This window comes from Rhipicephalus sanguineus, chromosome 9, assembly GCF_013339695.2.
Source record: "Rhipicephalus sanguineus isolate Rsan-2018 chromosome 9, BIME_Rsan_1.4, whole genome shotgun sequence".
Taxonomy (NCBI): domain Eukaryota; kingdom Metazoa; phylum Arthropoda; class Arachnida; order Ixodida; family Ixodidae; genus Rhipicephalus; species Rhipicephalus sanguineus.
Genome location: NC_051184.2, coordinates 53,996,527 through 54,010,076, shown reverse-complemented (window position 1 = coordinate 54,010,076; position 13,550 = coordinate 53,996,527). Strand labels below are relative to the sequence as shown.

The 13,550-nt window shown below is 49.2% G+C and overlaps 1 long non-coding RNA gene across 1 annotated transcript in view; it reads left to right on the top strand.

Moving 5' to 3' along the window:
- Positions 1 to 2,889: 2,889 nt before the first annotated feature.
- LOC125759829 (uncharacterized) overlaps positions 2,890 to 13,550 on the top strand; it is a 59,854-nt gene continuing 49,193 nt past the window's right edge. Inside the window, exon 1 of the long non-coding RNA XR_007417533.1 lies at positions 2,890 to 3,119. This is a non-coding gene — a long non-coding RNA (uncharacterized LOC125759829). The remainder of the gene's footprint in view (positions 3,120 to 13,550) is intronic.

The following is a 13,550-nucleotide window of genomic DNA, read 5'->3' as shown; positions in this document are numbered from 1 at the left end:
GGGCCAATCAGACTTGACCAATGCCGGAACCCGGCAACATGGCGGAATGTGACAATGTGCAGAATAACATCCCCGTATAGGCAAAAGTTCTAGCCACCCTAGCAAAAGCATACGGATCACGGGAGCACGTGCCGAAATTGCCGCCTGCGCCGTCTAGTGGCGAGCCGTCTGCCGTCGAGAGCACGGCTCTGGCCGCGCATTCGCAAACGCAATGCTCCCAAAAGCAGGCGGACAGGTTCTCTACGCTGGGTAACTCAACATGGCGGCCACCGTGACCTTTTTTTCTGATTAGAGAGTGTCAGTGCAGGGGAGGACACACAGTCGTTCCGGCCCCGCGTTCTTTTGTGGTGCCCCCGCTTTCTTCTGTTCGCCATCCGCGCCATGGGTGAACACGAAGGAATGCGAGGGGGCACCGGCACTAATCTTATGTCACAGTTTCTTGCTCCGTGCGTTCGAGTAAGAGTTCACGCAGCGTCTCAACCAGCAGGTACCCGAAGATGGCGACCACGGTGACGTCAATGCACACTATGTATACTTTTGCTCACGGTGTACCTACAGACTAGTACATGATTCATGATATATCTGAACGCGGTGGCGTGGCTCGTTATCTGGTAGGTTGTATCGCGTGTTGTGCCCGACACGTTAGCTCTATACACCTCGCGATCTGATGTCACATCATTAGCGGCATCTTCTGCTTATACTACAGATCATCTGTCAATGGCGCTTGAGGCTTGCTTCCCTTGTTCTTCGTAACTGAAAGCATGGCGGATTGACATCCGCGTTTTGCATGACGCGTACTCGCGCTCCATTTCGGCCATAACCTTACACGCCTATATCTGTTTAGGTCCGGCCCAGAGTGGTCGGACGCCCCAAAGGTCAGTGGCGGTTACACTGCTCACTCCAATAGCTTGTGCTCAAATTCTGGATGTCAGAAGATCTAACGGGCACCGCCATTGGGATGCGCATTTCCTTTGAGTTCGTCTACTGTCACATATGACTTGCTAATGCCAGTGCCCGGTTCGATGCGTTCCCAGGGCCTTATCGCAGCATTGTCGTCGTCGGCTTCTGCGCAGCGTTGCACACGCAATCCTTGCGCGCACCCCATGGTTTTGCGCTTTACAAGAAATCCCGGAGAGAGAAAGAGAAATGTTTTAATGATAAGTTGGAGGTATAAGCCTGGCTGTTCGCCTGACATGCTATTCAAGGTGCTGGGTGATGATTATGCTATGTGCAGTGATTACGACTCAAGACATACAACTACACACATAGACTGCACTGTTTACAAAGTTTCGTTTAATTAAATTTTAAGCTCGCAAAATCGTCCACAACATAAAGGTCGACAACGAAAAGTTACGCGAAACGTAATTTCCTTGGCTAGATTATGGTCTAACGAAGTGGCACACGTGAAGTCGTCACTCTATTGCGAGAGGCAGGGTCGTAGCCAGAAATTTTTTTCGAGGGGGGGGGGGGTCAACCATACTTCATTTAGGTTTTTGCCTGCGTTTGTATGTGTGCGTGCAGATATACGCAAGCACAATTGAAACTTTCCGGGGGGATGGGTGTTTGAACCTCCCCCCCCCCCCCCTCCCCGGCTACGCCCCTGGCAAGAAGTAACGCTATGCTTCAGGGTCTCCGCCGATTTGTATGCCGCAGCCTAATTTCGGGCACACCGCCGAGCTCGAACATCTTAGTACAACACGCGGCGACGAACTTGCTACCGTCACGGACGATAAGGCGACAGCGATAACACTGGCAGCAACACAGAAGAGCGATTACTGTCGGTGCGCACCGCGGCTCGGATTGGTTGTCCGCGCATGCGCGTTGCTGTCGAGAAACGTCAGAACGTGCCGCGAGCTGCCCGGGGACGCCACGGCTGCGAGAACGGTGAGCGGAAATACTTTCTTGCCACGAATAGCTGAAAAAATATTGGATTTGCATAATTAGTAACACTCTTTAACGCACAGGACGATCAAATGCGCTTAAGCTTGCTGAGGAATAATCGCGATTGACACAGTTTACCGCGTTCGCTACGGGATTACAGTGCACTATGTTCTTGCCGCGTGTCTGGTGTGCGTATTTTTCTAGCTAAAGCGCGAAGTCGTTGCTATAATAATTTAATGACGCAGTTGCGGCGACAGCAGGAGGAATGAAATCGGTTTGTCGAATGGCTAAACACGCGATGTTTCGTGCCGAGCAACGCAGTCTACTTCTAACCACTCTGTGCTCGGCCACTTGTGAAAGTATCTGTAGTGATTCAATGAGACAGATCATTCCTGCGCTTCGATGATTGGCGCCCAAAAAGATGAGGTCTTAAATCTCGCGCTAACGCTTCTGCTTTGCTATTGTGGTTGTGTTAGAGAGAGCGAGAGAAACAAACACAACTTCTCGTTCAGCATTTAGGTGCGAGTGTTATTTACTTCAGAGTTAATCTATAGTGCCTTCCTGATGGCTAGCTCGTGGGCGCTAGTTCAATTCTTGGTCGCGGTAACCGCATTTTGATTGCGGCGAGATGCAAACACGACCCGTGTGTCTGGATTTAGATGCTCGTTAGGGAACAACAGGTGGTCGAAGTTAATCCAGAGTTCACCACTACGGCTTCCTTCATAAGCACAATCGAAACACACTTCAAAATTTCCGTGGTATCGCATCGGAGCAGCTATGGTCCCAGAGCGAAGGATGCGATAACGCTGCACCACTGAACTAAGCGGTGAAACATGATTTAACACGATCTAGCCGTTTTTCTTACGGAACCTGTGTGTGTTGTGATGGGGGGGAGGGGGGGGGGAGGGGGTTCTGTACAGTGCAAGTAGGTAATTTTGGCGGCTGCCGTCAAAATAACCGCGGTAACGTCAAAATAGCGGCCGGTAACCGACGGCTACCGTCAAAATAACCACCGGCTTGGCGTGCCCAACACGTTGTCTGACTGTTTCTCTTTGCTTTATTTTCGTGTAAAGTGGATGGGGTGCTACAAAACGGAATGTGACCGGCATGAACTCGAACCTGTGAACGTGACAAGCAAGTCGCACGTGTACGGCAAGCGCCTACAAGCGGTCACCCAGGCCAGCAGCCTTACAAGTCCGGTCTCAACCAGGGCACACAACGGCAACTGCGACGAAGCTGTGAGTTTAAAAAATGTCTTGTTCGTAGATAGAGGATCAAACGACTGCGCAGTTAATGTGTTTCCGATGTTCGGAGCGTAATTGAGCACGAACTGTCTGCACCGGTAATGTCGTCTGCAGCAACGGAACCGGGGCTACCTGCGTGGTGCCCGAGATTATGAGCAGTGAAGGTAATTGAAAGATCGCGGTAAAAAGTGCAGGCTAGTAAATTTTTATCGCGTAGTCGAGTCGAGAAGGCTGCATGACTCGTTTGCACACGACAGAAAGACACTTTTCTTAGTGTAATGGCATACACGTAGACTCTCGGTAAAATTCTTGTAGCTTGCTGCTATGTTCTATGAATAAGCCACCAAACTTAAGCCCTTAATCTGTAACAGAGCACATATGTTGGTCGCGTTCATGGAAAGAAATCGCATTGCTTGTAGGTGCTATCTGAATTGGCCATGAGAAAGGCCGCAGGTGAGACGGGAAACGAAGACTTTCTGTGTCAATACGAACGTTTTTCTTTGCCGTGCGGTTCTTAGGCGCGTGGATGAAGAAGTGTTACATTATCCAGCGAGATCGGGCACTGTCTTTCGATTTGTAGAGACATCGAAAAGCTCGCACGAAAAGTTCGGCCAATGTAATGACCAGCAAGTTCTCTATTGGGATAGGGGGTGGGGGGAGGGGTTATTACAGCGCCCCCCAACTCCGTTGGTCGACTCCGCAAGATAACAAAATAAAGCAAAAAATTTGGAGAGGTAGCGAAAAGCTCGCACGAAACGTTCGGCCAATGTAACGGTGACTGAGCTGAGGAACAAAACGAAGCAGGTTATCACTCTCACAGACACGCAAGACTTTCGATCAGGAGGTTGAGGAAGATATATCCTTGGGGCAATTTATAACAGCAAACTAGAAGGCTGCAGTCAGTGTAGGCACAGAGATGCGCGACGGGTAAGGAATTCGGGACGTCGCTTATAGTTCACTGTTTTTCACACCACGAGGCGTACGGTCCTTCAACGTTCGAAATTCGTGCGATGACGCTTGCCGCAATCGCGCGAATCGATAAAGCCACAGTACATACAAAAAAGAAAAGGGGGAAAAAACACGACGGCGATATCCGCTATAACCAGCGAGCGCGAACCTCAATAGCCGAGTGATAACCGCAGCACATGCAACGAGCGGCCGGTTGGGCTTCTCGACTGTGAATCAGCAGCAGTTCTGTTGCAGTGACAGGGTGCGTGCAAGTCGCTTGGCTGCGCTTGATAACGACGAACTCTCGATAGAGCACGCGCTGCCCTTCTTCGCATCCCCTGCCTCTTCAATATATTTCGCCCGATCATACTGTTGTTTGGTCCCACGGGTTCCTTAAAAGAAAGCAAGAAAGTCATTTAGCGCTGCTGTTTTTTGTGCTTGGGAGGCGGTGATGACGATCGCGGGTTTCAGAGCGTGCAGACGGAGGCCTGACGTCCTTAATTTCTGTTAGCCTCAATTTGTAAAGTCAATATTTTGCGCTATTACGTTACGAGCCCAGTGGTAGAGCATCGGACGCGTTGTTCGAAGGTCGCAGGTTCAGTCCCTGCCGGCGGCAAATTATCTTTTCGTCCACTTTACTTTCTTCACATTTATATCCTAATTGCAACAAATAACACCCCCTATACTTTCCTTGGCATTATCGTCCGTTAGTTCTCATTATTGAATAACAATTGTTAACTCGAAAACCATGACATGTATGTCATGATTTACATGCCACGCTCATGATGCATTCGCGGCCGCTTCGCTAGCTTGATATACACCAGAATTGGTATTGCGCGGCGCGACTGTATGACGAGCGTAAATGAGAGGTTGTAACATGAGTCATGACATGCATGACAAGTACGACATGATTTACATGCCATGCTTATGGCGCACTCGTGGCCGTTTCGCTAGCTTGATATACAGTTGAAACCCGCAATAACGAAATCGGCGGGGAAAGTACAAAATTTCGCTCTTGCGGGAATTTCGTTGGCGCGAGAATGCGGCAGAAAAGACATGGAATTTACAAAAAAAAAAACACATTTTATTTCCAAATGTCAGTACGTTTGCTTTGGCGGGCCTTACCATGCAGCAATTTGCCTTCTTCCCTCTTCTTTCTTTCTTTTGATCCCTTCATCCCTTCCCCCCAGCGTAAGGTAGCAAACAGGACGCGCGTCTGGTTAACCTCCCTGCCTTTCCTTCATTTCCTTCCTCCTCCTCCTCATGCCTCTCGATCGGGAATCTCGTTTGCCATGGCACAAAGTTCGCCCCATGCACTGGTCAGTGACGGCGGCGCTGCGCTGTCACCAGTACCGTCTAAAGTGCGCCTACAGGCGAACCTTCTTCCGGCTCCGCTGGATCAGCGCAGAATCGTGGACAGCGAGCTGCACGCAATGCCGAATTCTTCGGCGATGTTCATTTTTTTTCCTGCCCTTTTCCACCTCACTGGTGATTGCAGCCTTATCTTCCAGCGTGAAGAACTTCCGCATTGTTGTTGGAGGCGGCATCTTCGCAGGCAGCGAAATCTGACGAAGCAATCGCAACACACAGTTCACGTTGCACCAAGCGACCAAGCAAACGCTCCACAAATGGCTCCACACGCGCGACCATGTGCGCGCAAAGCCGACAAAGCCAAGCACAGAGCCAAGCCAACGAACGAAACCCCATGAGGAATGTGGATTTGGCTACGTAGTCCGCGATAACGAGCAGGTGTTTCGGCAAGCCGTCATCATCATCATTGTCGCCAGCTTCATGTTTTTTTTTTTTTTGTAAACAATGATGGCGGCTGCTTCTCAACTGCGCTGTAGCGATAGTTTTGCACAATTTAAGTGTAGCATGGATGCATTTCAGCAGTTTTCGAGTGTAGTTAATGTTGCGAGAGTAGATTATTTGCGCACTCGTGTTTCAAAAATTTCGTTATTGAGGGACTGCGGTATAAATATCGGCAGGGTTCTATTTGGTGTCGCAGAAGCCTGTTGCCAGACTCGGGGGTCAATGTTGCCAGACTGCCGCCAGATTTGGCGGATAAATTTGCCCCTGCGGTTTCAGCTTTCCCGTACGGCTTCTGTGTCATCCGCGGTGCATTTCGAAAGTGCCTGTGCGACATCGGCCGTTTTAATGAGCGGAACGAACGGAGCCCGCGTGTTGCAGAAGTCGGGACGCGTTTTTTCGCTGCGTGCGCCGTACAATTAAGATATCTGACTCGAAGTAGGGAATCCACGCGCAACGACTCGTTTGAGTCCACGTACGCGTAGGGGAAACTGAATTAATCGCCGAAGCCCGGACACGCGTGTGCGCCGTGTTGCAATACATCGGACTCGTGTCCCCGAAGTACGCGTCGACGGAACGCGCGTCGAAATGCTCATATTTGGTCAATTCACCCATCGAAATGCCCTTATTTGGTGCGTTCTGTCTCGGCCGCCCTCCCCCGCCTTTCACATAGCGAGCCTTATAAAATGCCGTAACGTTAGCAATGCAATCAACATTGTCCCCAGTCAGGAAGCGGTTCGTCATGGCCACGCCACGTATGGACCCCAGCATTCTCGAGATCGCCGACATCATCAGATACCCTGCCGCAGAAGAGGCCTTTTTTCGTGAATTTGGACTGGTGCCGACGCCATCTGCTCGACCCCAGGCAACCGGAACACTACAAGGGCGGCCATCGGCTTGCGAGTACTGGGGGATATGCAAGGACCTCGGCTTTAATCCAGGCGAGCCAGGATGCGACGGAGAAGTCGTCACTTACAATCGCCGATGCAAGAAAGGGATCAGGCCGAGCTTCAAGTGCAATCGGTGCAAAAAGCAGCTGTCTCAGCTCCGCGGGACGGACGCCCTGCACGGTAGGCAGGGGCAAGGCTCCTTTTTTGCTTGTCGAGACGTACTTGGACGTCCGAACGTAAAAATCGCTCGAAGAGGGGTGATATGGCTGACCTACGCAATGATTAAAGGGTTCTCGTCGAGGAACACGAAGGAACTCATAGAGAAGGAGTACAAGATGAGTAACACCACGCGGACCGACTGGAGAAATTATGTCAGAGAAGTGACTCTCGCAGAGCTTCTCGAACAGCCGCCGATGGGAGGAGTAGGACAGGTGGTCCGAATAGACGAGTGCCTGATGAGGGGACGACGCAAGGCGAACCGAGGCCGCCTTCTGACTGGCGACAATGTTCCCCCCAGGCGCCGCAACAACCACGGTGGTGTGTCAGACAAGGGCCCGTGGATTTTCGGCATGCTGTGCGTGTCCACGAAGGAGCCAAGGCTGTTCGAGGTCGACAAAAGAGACGCGGCCACCGTTGGTCCTCTGATCGCAAAGAACGCTCTTCCCGGCACGACGGTGTTCAGTGACGAGTGGGCCGCATACCGGTGCATACCCGGCCTCGTGAATGCCAATGGGACGCCGCTAAACCTCGACTGGCACACCGTGAACCACAGCGTCAACTTCATCGACCCTGCAACAGGCGCCAACACGCAACACATCGAAAGCGAGTGGCAGAAAGCAAAACGACGACTTGTTCGCAACGGCAACAAAACGACTCCCGCTCTGATGCGTTCTCACCTCGCCTGGCTGTGGTGGAGGTCCGTGAACGCACGTCCCAACGTGAAGGACAAGTTCCTTCGGCTCATCGAGGCCATCGCACGCCGGTATCCCCTTTGAAGAGTGCGGCAAATGCAGATTGATCAACCTGCTGTGTGCGGTTTTTTTTTTGCTTTGTTTTCATTCATTTTTGTTACTTTTTGATAGCGCTCTTTCAAGCCCGGAGAAAATAAACATGCATTAATTGGAATTTTGGTTGTTTGTGGTTATTGTGGGTGGAGCCCCTCTTCCATGTAGGGCCCCCCATTTACAGTTCCACGAGTCGCGCGCCTCCCACCACCAGCTCAGACCTAGCAGTGTCGTCCAGCAGCGGCGATAAAGCAGCCTACGGGCGTAGCTAGCACTGATATATGCGACGTGCATCAATTCTCCAGCCGTGGTATGTATGTTTCATACTCGTCGAGCGATGCGATCGGAAGTGTGAGCGTCGTTGGGCATGGTCGACACGGCACGCACAGCTACGGAGATAATCTGTACCTCGGGGACGCGAGTCCGATGTATTGCAACACGGCGCACACGCGTGTCCGGGCTTCGGCGATTAATTCAGGTTCCCCTACGCGTACGTGGACTCAAACGAGTCGTTGCGCGTGGATTCCCTACTTCGAGTCAGATATCTTAATTGTACGGCGCACGCAGCGAAAAAACGCGTCCCGACTTCTGCAACACGTGGGGTCCGTTCGTTCCGCTCATTAAAACGGCCGATGTCGCACAGGCACTTTCGAAATGTACCGCGGATGACACAGAAGCCGTACGGGAAAGCTGAAACCGCAGGGGCAAATTTATCCGCCAAATCTGGCGGCAGTCTGGCAACATTGACCCCCGAGTCTGGCAACAGACTTCTGCGACACCAAATAGAACCCTGCCTAAATATCTTCCGTAGTCGCGAGTTACGAAATGCATTGACTCTTATGGGGGTTCGCCGGTGCTCCGAAAATATTTCGTTGCGGTGAGAATTTCGTTCCCTCGGGATTTCGTTATCGCGGGTTTCGACTGTACACCAAAATTGGTGTTGCGCGACGTGACTGTATGACGAACATGAATAACAGGTGGTAACATGAAAACCATGATCTGCATGTCATGTATGGCATGATTTACATGCCATACTCATGGTGCAATCGCGGCCATTTCGCTCGTTTCATATACACGAAAATTGGTATTGCGCGATGTGACTGCATGACGAGCATAAATGACAGGTCTTAACATGCGAATCATGTTATGCATGTCATGTACGGTATGATTTACATGACACTGTCATGGTGCGCTTCCGGCCGTTTTGTTAACTGGATTTATACCAAAATTGGTACGTCATGACACGAGTGCGTGATGAACATGAATGACAGGTCATGCATTGTATATACCAGAATATACGTTTCATTGGCATGGTATATACCAGATTGTGCATGCATGCGTGCATGGCAATCATGCGATATATGGTGAACTAGATGCCATGACATGAATGATTTAATTTGGCTCAAAGACAAACAAGGCGATGTATGCAGCTCTTTGCTGGCCGCTTCGCATTACATCGATTCCTACAGTGCGTGGGATCTGCCGGATTTTTTTTATTGTCTGTGTCATGTGTTCGTTTACCGTAACACAACGTAGCACCTCACCAGGCGATGTTTCTCGAATAGTTTATTACACCGAAAGTTGTTAAGGGCAAGGTGAACAACCTTTCACGAATGTCTTTTTTTTTTGTCAGTTACTTCACTATTCCCTATTGTAAGAGATAGAGAAAGGGAATAATAATGGAAGAAAAGCACGGAAGTTAACCAGGGCTGAACCCGGTAGGCTACCCTGCACTGGGGAAGGGGGAAGGAAAGTTGTAGAGGAGGAGAGAAAACTCACTCTTTCAGCCGACGTAACAGTTCCGTGTTTGACATCGCTAACGGCGAATCAGTCCGGTATCCTTGAGATAACGCAACAGCGCTTTCGTTGCCTTTCGGAACAGTGATGGGCAAGCCCCATGGTCCTAGTATCTTCTCGACAGTGAAAGCGCTTCCGTACAGTTGATTTAAAACAGTACGGAGGAGAAAGCCTCTCGTGTGAGTAAGTCGAGCAGTAACACAAAATGTGCTCAACAGTTTCATCGACGGCACAGTCGTTGCACTCGGCGTTGTCGGCCATCTCGATCATAAATGAGTAGGCGTTGGTGAATGCTACACCCAGACGCAGACGGAACAACACTGTATCTTCGTCCCGGGAAAGACCGGGTAGTATAGCCGCAGTCGTAGAGAGTTTCAAGGCATTGAACTACCCCGTTACCGTGCCGCCAGAAGGTAAACATTGCTGTCAACGAAGGCCTTCTCCGCCATAGTGGAGCAGTAATTATGGTGCTCGGCTGCTGACCCGAAGGTCGCGGGTTCGATTACGGCCGCGGCAGTCGCATTTCGATAGAGGCGAAATGCTAGAGGCCCGTGTACTGTGCGATGTCAATGCACGTTAAGGAAAACCGGATGGTCGAAATTTCCGGAGCCCTCCCCTACGGCGTCTCTCGTAATCATATCGTGGTTTGGGGACATAAAACACCAGATATTATTATTAACGCAGGCCTTACCTTGGCCACGGCGACGATCTGCAAGCGGAGTTCTTTCGCAGCCTTCCCTTACGTACAGTAGGCAATGTACCCTGTTTTGCTTGCGTTGCGAGCCCCACCTTTTTTTTTTTCTATTTTGCGGCACGGCGCCTTTAGAGTGGCCGCATTGAGCGTCTCGCAATGGGAGGTCAACTGAAGTCACGTGCTTTAGTCAGTGACGCTGAAAGTAGTGTGCTGCAGTGCGCGACTCACATGCCCCGTCTTAGAGGCACGACCTACTTTTTTTATTATTTTCATACTTTGTTGAAGACACGATGTTCGCCTACTAGCCTACGGACCGAATTTGTCAGAAATCTTAGACGATGAAATTCTTCGGTTTCCTCGACTACCGCATCCCTCATGGCCATCGTCCCAATCATACAATAATGCCAATAAACACTTCGCACCGTCAGAGGGTGCTAAGTAACTAGCACTCATTAAGGCGAGAGCGCTGTATGGCTAGTGAATTTAAAAATCCTGCATTCGGCGGCGTGAACACGATTGGTACCAAAAACTCGAGTGGGCCGATACCGGAGGCTGTGCAACAGCGGGTGAGCTGCAGAATGCTTTAGGGTGAGGGTGGGACGAACGAAACAATTTACTAGGAACGTTGAAGTAGTTTAATAAATGTCTCTTCAGAGCATAGGCTACTGTGGTCTCCTCAGCGTCAGCTAAAGGGGCCAAATTTCATTCCGGCGGTACCGACATAATGTGCACCCGCCGTGGGAGCAAAGAAAAAGTGTGGCGCTGCTAAGTGCAAGGTCGAGGGTTTAAATCCCTGCCACGGCGGCCGTATTCCGGTGGGGTCGAAATGCAAGAACACCCGCTTACTTCTAGGTGTTTAAACCTATTACAGAATCCCCCACTGCGGCTTGCCGATATTGACAATGTGGTTATGGCACAGAACACTTATACTACCATTTACAGAAGGGAAACTGTACCTTTGACAGTGCAACGGAAATAAGGGTAGCGGTGGCGTTGTGAACTAAAGTATCCGACCAAGAGATGGCGCTGCGAAAACTATCATCATCATTGTGTTAAGGCAATATGGCTAATATGGCTGCCGCATTGCTGGCGGGTGCGGGTGGTCGCGGTGCGCGCCCGCTGGTTCTGGGCGTTTATTGACTCCTGTCCGGGGGTTGTATTCGCGCGCGCGGCAGCCTATCGTTTCTACAAATATTTCCGTTACGTCGCCAGGTGACCGAACGGCCTCAACTGGCAAAAAACACGCCAAGCAAGTAAGCTTACATTGTTTATTGGCAATCGTGAATGTAGCAATATACATGTAAACAAGCAGCACTGTCAGTTACAGAGTTGAACAATACATACAAGAAACAGAAATATCCATCTGCTTAATAGAATTGCCAGCTGAAACTGAGTAACTCTGTCTCTTGGCTCGTTCAGCATACCTCTTATAGTACGCAGAACGAAGCGTCAGACGATACTATTTACGATGGGTGACCCTTGCACAGTACTTGCGTACAGTGCTGCCCGTCCTCTTTCTCACTTACACATGCGCGTTTGACAATTTGAGCGGTAATAAACAAACAGCATCAAAGCTCGCAAAAGATGCAGTGCCAGTAAGATTAGCTTCAGCCCGACATACTATTTTGACAACACATTGGCGAGAGCCACTCGGCGCTGAAAAAAAAAGTGAAACCACACTGTTGTGCTAGCTATTCCTGTACATAACGTGTTCTCGTTATTGTGCTCAATATCCTTGTGTTCGTGCCTGCGCGCCGATCTTTTTACGATGAATTCCGACCATTTAGCTCAACTTTCAGTTCAGCTAAGCTCGTGTGTTCTGGGAAAACACCATTTACGGTATCACGTTGAAAAGGAAACTTGGTTCATGTTTCAAAAGAGGTTGCAGTGACAAACACTTCAGTTGAGTAACTGTTGGCGAATAAGGAAAGCCTTAGCCTGAATCCAACATTTCAGCACGTGAACATTCCTGTAAAGGTTGTCACGGAAGACAAGTTTCGAGAAGTGAGCTACCCTTGCTCGCCCACTGTTTATCAATTGACGTATGTGGTAGCGGATGCCTGCGCGTGTTCCCGAAAGCACTCATTTATAAATAAAAAAGAATGATGTACCAGTGGACAGCACCGACAATAGACTGCACATGATGTGTACGCGCACAATAGAGGCATTTGGAACAGTAGTATACTAGACAGCTAGGAAGTGCTGGAAGTAATAGTAGCAATGTTGGAAAAATAGGCAGTGAGTAATCATTTCTGTCAAATGTGTATAATTAGCTTCTTTGTTTAATTGCTATGTTTTGCACTGGAAAATAAATAAATTAGTCCATTTTTTCTGGTGCCAATGGTGCATAGTCGTGAAAGACACTGCTTAAACGATGGACGATTGCAGAAGCTGAATTTACATTTTCATTCTTCACTACCTCCTAATTGTCTGCCTCACTCTTAACACGGGTGTCATACAAAACTAATAAGGCGGCAATAGGGGCTAGATGGCATGTCTTCGTGCTTGTGATGCGCTGCAGGTAGACACGGACCAGAAAAAACGAGAACAGCACAAGGTGTTGCGCATCACCCTATGTTGTTCTCGTTTTTTCTGGTCCGTGTCTACCTGCAGCGCATCACAAGCATGAACACAAAACTAGCCTTTTTTTGATATATAGCTCACGCCAATATCAAAGCAATAGCAGTTATTACACATTCAAATCTTTAACATGCACAAACACTGGTCAACTCTATTGAACTCTGATTGTATCTATTGAGTGCACTCATTTATTTTTCTGTTAAAACTAAACATACTTTTAAAGACTCCGTGTCATGTGTCAGGTCTGTTATCTAGAACAAATATTATTTGCTACTTGTCTGTGGTTCCACTTCACATACAAAACAAATTGCTTGCACAAATGCAACGGTGCTGTACCCTCTTTTCTGGATGTGTCTGTTTACTAATAATAATAATATCTGGGGTTTAACTTCCCAAAACCACGATATGATTATGAGAGACGCCGTAGTGGAGGGCTCCAGAAATTTCGACCACCTGGGGTTCTTTAACGTGCACCTAAATCTAAGTACACGGGGTGTCTGTTTACATATCATCCCATTAATGTATGGGTGAAGTTCATTGAATAAAACTAAAGACTAAATTTTCAAATGCTTTACAAATTCAACAGCCTGTTTCATAGAACACTGCCCAAAATGTCCTTATGCACATGCTTCTATTCTCCTACTCCCATCATCAAACGTTATTTATTCCAGAGTAGCGACCCGGAAACTATTCCCCAGGTGAC